The sequence below is a fragment of the Apium graveolens genome, chromosome 2, assembly GCF_009905375.1.
Source record: "Apium graveolens cultivar Ventura chromosome 2, ASM990537v1, whole genome shotgun sequence".
Classification (NCBI taxonomy): domain Eukaryota; kingdom Viridiplantae; phylum Streptophyta; class Magnoliopsida; order Apiales; family Apiaceae; genus Apium; species Apium graveolens.
In genome coordinates, this window is record NC_133648.1 from 209,209,408 (window position 1) to 209,215,128 (window position 5,721).

At 35.7% G+C, this 5,721-nt stretch overlaps 1 non-coding gene across 1 annotated transcript; it reads left to right on the top strand.

Annotated features, from left to right (window-relative positions):
• Positions 1 to 2,141: 2,141 nt before the first annotated feature.
• LOC141710177 (small nucleolar RNA R71) lies at positions 2,142 to 2,248 on the top strand. Its single transcript, XR_012570709.1, has one exon. It is a non-coding gene; the product is annotated as a small nucleolar RNA R71 (small nucleolar RNA).
• Positions 2,249 to 5,721: the final 3,473 nt, after the last annotated feature.

Sequence of the window (5,721 nt, forward strand, 5' to 3'; positions counted from 1 at the left end):
ATGTCAAAAGAATATATCCTTAATTTGAACCAAGACAATATGTATGAATCAATCTAGATTCTAGATCGTAAAGAGCGAGTCCTTAGAATATAAGTCTATTCCTATAGTTAAAGAAATTTGGAGAAATTCTCGAGTGGAAGAGTCCACTTGGGAGTTAGAGTCAGATATGCTTGAAAAATATCCTCACTTGTTTAGTTAAATCAGATTCTGAGGACATAATATTTTTAGGGGAGGCAGGATATAACGAATCGTATATTTTCATATTATATAAATATGTAATTACTGAATAATTGAGTAAATAAAATATGTTTATGGGTTCTGTCAGCTGTGTGTTGCCTTATTATTAATTGTGTATGACTTATTTGTGTACGAGAATCATTTGTATAATTAATTTTTTAGCTGTGTTGTTTTGTTTCTATTTTAAGAGTGATTTTATTGAAGATTTATTTTCATAAATATTTGGATTATCTCTAAAATTATCTTTATGATTTTATGATTACAATAATTATTTTTACGAATTTATAAAATTTACAAATCAATATTTCATCAATTATTTAGCCCTGAATGATTTTTTGATTGTATTTTTGAGTAAATTCAATATTAAATTTTTGAATACTTCAAAAATTACGAAACTCATATTTTTATTAAGATTGGAATATTCCGAGAATTTTAAAATTATTTCAGAAATTTTTGGGATTAAATTCGCCCGCACGTTTGTTCGTTATATCATTAAATGCGGGTATGATGCGCATTTCAGAAATGCTTTAAAAATTTATGAAAAAATTATTTTGTTAGTTTTAGTTAGTCCGAGAATTTTAAAAATTATTTGGTAATTTTTCAGGATATGTTTACCTGTATGTTTGTTCGATTAAATGCAAAGAATTTGATTCAAATCGGGCTTGCAGTTCTGTTGAGGACACGTGGCTTGTAATAAAACTATTGTGGTATCAACTGTGTATACGTGCAGTGCAGTGATTAGTAGAGACAAAAAATAAAATAAAAATATAAACAACAATTACCCCCCGTCCATCTCATTCGATCCCATCCCCTCTCTAATTCATTCACCATCTCTATCAATCCTCTCTATCTCCCTTGGTCCTTGTTCTCTTCCCCTCAGTTCGCTTCCACGCTTCTTCTCTTCCCTTTCTTTCGGTCGTCGCCCTGCCGTCGTGTTCTGGGTAAGCTGCTGCCATCGGAATTCCGGTTGGTCTCGGCTATTTCCTTTTTGGCCTCTGCTCATGATTGTTTTCGTGTATATATGTACTTGTATGTATGTATATATGTGGGCACTGTGTTGTACGTCCTTGAGCTTTGGTTCCCTGTTCCTTTGCTGTTGCGAATTTCAGATTTCTGCAGTGATTTGTGATGACATTATTCGGTTTTATTATTATATTTATTTGAATTATTTCTGAAAAATTTGAATGAATTTTTGGTGATTAATCGAATAGTTATTTTAATTATTCAGGAATTTAATCGGTACAACCCGTGATCGGGACAAATGGTTTTGTTGTTCCTGTAATGGAACCGTGGATTTGTAAATGAAAATAGCATGCCAAAATTTGACTCTGGTATTTATACACAGCACATGGCTGATGATGTTGTTTTACAGAGCATGCTAGTATTGATATCCAGTTTATACATGTTTTACTTATTTTCTAATAAGTTATGAATTCTGTTCCTATAACTGTTTTATTGTAAATCGTTCCACTTGTTATTCATATAGTGGTACTGATGAGCAATTGATTGCTCACTCTTGAAGAATGTTTTGTATATATATGTACTTCAGTTGCCTAGGAGACTCTTCCGTCGTAGTCAGACCAGGGTTCCAGTTCCTTCCGTATCAAGCTCCTCTGAGGTAGTTGTTTCAGACCAAAGATGGTCTGTTGAGTTGCTTTATTAAGATAGTATTGTCAGGATTGTTGTAATAAGTTAGTTTTGTAATAATTGTAACCTGTCATACTTAAACCTAGGAAAAGATCTTGGTATAAGGGTCGTGTTTACGTTTTAATATTGAAATGGATTATATCATGTTTGATATTGTTGTTGTTGATGACGTCAACTCATGACCCCGGGGTTGAGGCCGTTACATCGACTGTGCTCCCAACCCATTATAGAAATAATTGATTACCATCCAATCAGGCATTCCATGACGAGGACACTTCCTAAGCATCTCCTTGTAGCGCTCCTAAGCTTCACATAAAGATTCTTCCGACTGCTGTGCAAATTGAGTAAGAACATTCCTGATTGCAGCTGTTTTTGCCATATGGAAGAATTTAGTAAGAAATTTCTGAGCAAGATCCTCCCATGTCACTCTAGAACCTGTTGGTAGAGAGTGTAACCAGCTCTTAGCTTTATCCCTCAGAGAAAATGGGAAAAGTATCAGTTTCACAACATCTTCCGAAACACCGTTGAACTTGAAGATGTCGCAAATCTCGATGAAATCCCTGATGTGCATATTGGGATCTTCCGTTGAAGCACCCCCAAACTGGAATGAATTATGTACCATTTGAATCGTGCCAGGTTTGATTTCAAAGGTATTAGCTGCAATGGCTGGTCAGACAAGGCTAGACTGAATGTCATTGATTTTTGGTTGAGAATAATCCTTCAATACTTTCGTTTCTGCTGCTGGTTCTCCCATTGCAATGATCACTTCTGTTTCTACTTCTTTTAGTGTGACCTTACAAGATTGAGAATGTGTTCGCATACACGCTCGCTCGAATACCTGAAACACACAAGAAAAGTAAAATTGGTAAGAGAAATAATCCGAGTCAGTGAACTCTAACGACCACTGATGACAAGCACATAAACTAAATTCAACACCGATCCCAGGCAGCGGCGCCAAAAACTTGTTCGCACAAAAACACGCAAGCGTACGCGGTCACAAGTAGTATAAGATTATGTTTAGTTCATTCCCACAGAGATTGGTTTAATTCAGAATGTGTATTTATGCAACAATGTATGATTATTATTCATTGCTAAGACAAATATCAAATTGAGTTTAATTATCTAAAGTAATTATGCTAGAATGAATTAACTAAGAGATTATAAATCAAGTTACTTATATGAAATAAAACATGGAATTCTAACTGTTATTCCCAGTGGACTAACAATGAGATTTACAGAAGGGGGTTGAATGTAAATCTCAAAAAATTTTCAAGTTTTGAGCAGTTTCTAAGGCTAAGTGTTTTAGTGAGCAAATGTGTGTGAATGGCTTGAAGCTGATACAGACATATATATATTCAAACACAAATGTAAAGAACACAAAGAACTTAAAAACTTTTCTGGTGGATTTGTTGTTCCACTAGAGATGTGTTATTTAGAAAATCTGTGATTCAAGAATTAAATCATAGTTGCTTCCTAGTACAAACTAGATGATTTTCTCTCTGGATTTTTCTACACAGTTCTTGAGAATTCACATATAATTACTAGCTTCTACTTGGTTTATATATCACCAAGTTTACAAGTGAAGACAAAACTGTAAAATACAATTAAAAAGGCTCTTCACATGTTTCTTCTTCATTTTTCTATCCAATGCAATTTAGGTTTAGCTGTTAATCTTTGAATACTCCCTTATTTGCACCAGAATGGAAATGCTGCATTTTCTTGATTCCTCCTAGAGGCTGCCACATTCCAGTTTGTCTCTGTCAACCCATGTGCCTCTGTCAGCTTATGAATTGTCACTATCAACTGCTAATGAACTAAGCATCCGTTGAAGCTTTCATCCGTTGATGCCTTATCCGTTGAGGCTTTATCTGTTGAAGCTTTATCCGTTGATACATTAGCAGTTGAAGCCTTATCCATTGAAGCACTTATCCGTTGATGGATATTATCCGTTGAAGCTTTAGAGACATTCGTTGGAGCTTTGTTTCTTATCCGTTGAAGGTCTTCAATATCAGTTGATACTTCTTCACTTATACAAAATTACAAGGCATGAAATATTTACAATTAGCCCTCCTATTTGCATATCCACTAGTAGTCAACATGACTGATAATTTGCTACAACATCTAAGAATTACAACTTGAATCCAAAGAATGAAATATGCTACAATACTAAACTTATTTCTAAGTAAAGCTACTCCTTCAATGGATAGCCAAGATGGTCTTATCCGTTGAGGCTACAAACACTAGATTTCTACTTAAGTGTTTTGTTTAACTTATCATCAAACTAATACACATATTCCTAACAATCTCCCCCTATTTATGTCTACTAGAACTGTAGGCATAAATTTGGGTTTAGCCTGATGATAACAAAACACTTGACAAACATATTAACTGTAATAAAGCAGAAATTCAAAAGTGCTGCAAAAATGTGTATACTGAGATGAAATTGAAGAATTATATTGTTTCCAAGGGTGCTCCTTTAGCCTGAGCAGATTAATTTCTTTTCCTTTGATCCCTTGTTTTCTTTCCTAGCCTCCTGTCATTCTCCTCTATTTGAAGTTGAAGTTGTCTGTAGAACTCAGCTTCATCTTCTTCATTGATGTCCAACTTAGATTGTATATCCTTGAGAGTTTCATTACTGGCAATCTTGAACTGATCTTCAAGTCTGAAAAATCTTCTGACTCCTTTGTCGTCTCTGAACTCCATCAACCAATGAGGTGATTTGTGAACTGTAATTCCTCTTTCTTGAATGAGTAATGTTCTAGGCAAGGCATTGGGCTCCCACCAAGTCTTCCTTATGTTGGCAATCTTGTTGAGAATCTCAGTCTTGGCAGTCCTGGTAAAGCCAGAATCCCTTTTTTATGGCTGAGTAGACTCTAACCAAGGTAGAGTAGCCTTCATTCAGAATCCTGTAGAGAGGCCAAGTTCTTTCCCCACTTCCTTTGTATTTGAACACTAGTCTTTCTGGTAGCTGTCTGTAGGCATCTATTCCCCTTACTTCCTCCAGCTTATCCAGATATAGTTCAATGTCTGAAAATTCTTTTATGTCACAAATGTGAAAATAATCATCCTTAGAGGCTTGTGGCTTAGGCTTAGGCTTCTGAGTGAATTTGATTGAGGTTGGAGGTGGTGTTGATTTGATTTTCCTTTTCTGTTTCTTTGGTGGAGAAGTGGTTAAGAAGGTGGGCAATTTGATGGTGTCCCAATCAATAGGTTCCTCCTTAGGAGTGATTGTTTCACCATGGATATTTATGAAGGGGTTAGGCACAATGGGTTAAGGAATAGAAGGTAGTGGTTTGGATTTTGATTGGGTTTCTTCAGTCTCATCTACCATCTTTCTTTTTGCATTGGCCTTCTTTCTGTTCCCTTTCTGCCATTCCTCTCTTTCCTTACTTCTTTCTCCCACATCATCACTAAACATATCCCCCATACCTACATCTTCACTCTTGTCTTGAATTTCTTTCTTTTCTTCAGCTTGACTTGACTTTAGCTATTTTTCAAGCTTTGCTTGTGCTCTTTTGTCAGCCTTTAGCTTTTTGGCTTCTTCCTTCAACCTTCCGGCTTCTTCTCTCTTGGCTATTGAGAATTTGGGATGTCTTTGCATCACACAGATGCTCTTTCCCTCTCTAAAGATAATAGCCATGTTCATCCTTTCAACCACATCCATGGTCTCTTTGTGCTTTATGATACTTCTACCCAAAACCTTGTCTTCATCAGGCTTTGGAAGAGGAAAATCCACTTCTTTCATCTGAGCAAGGCTTAAAGGATTCTTTGTAGAGTCCTTATTGCATCTGTTATTGGGCTTGAGAACCATTGGTTTCATATTCTTGGAAGAAGTTT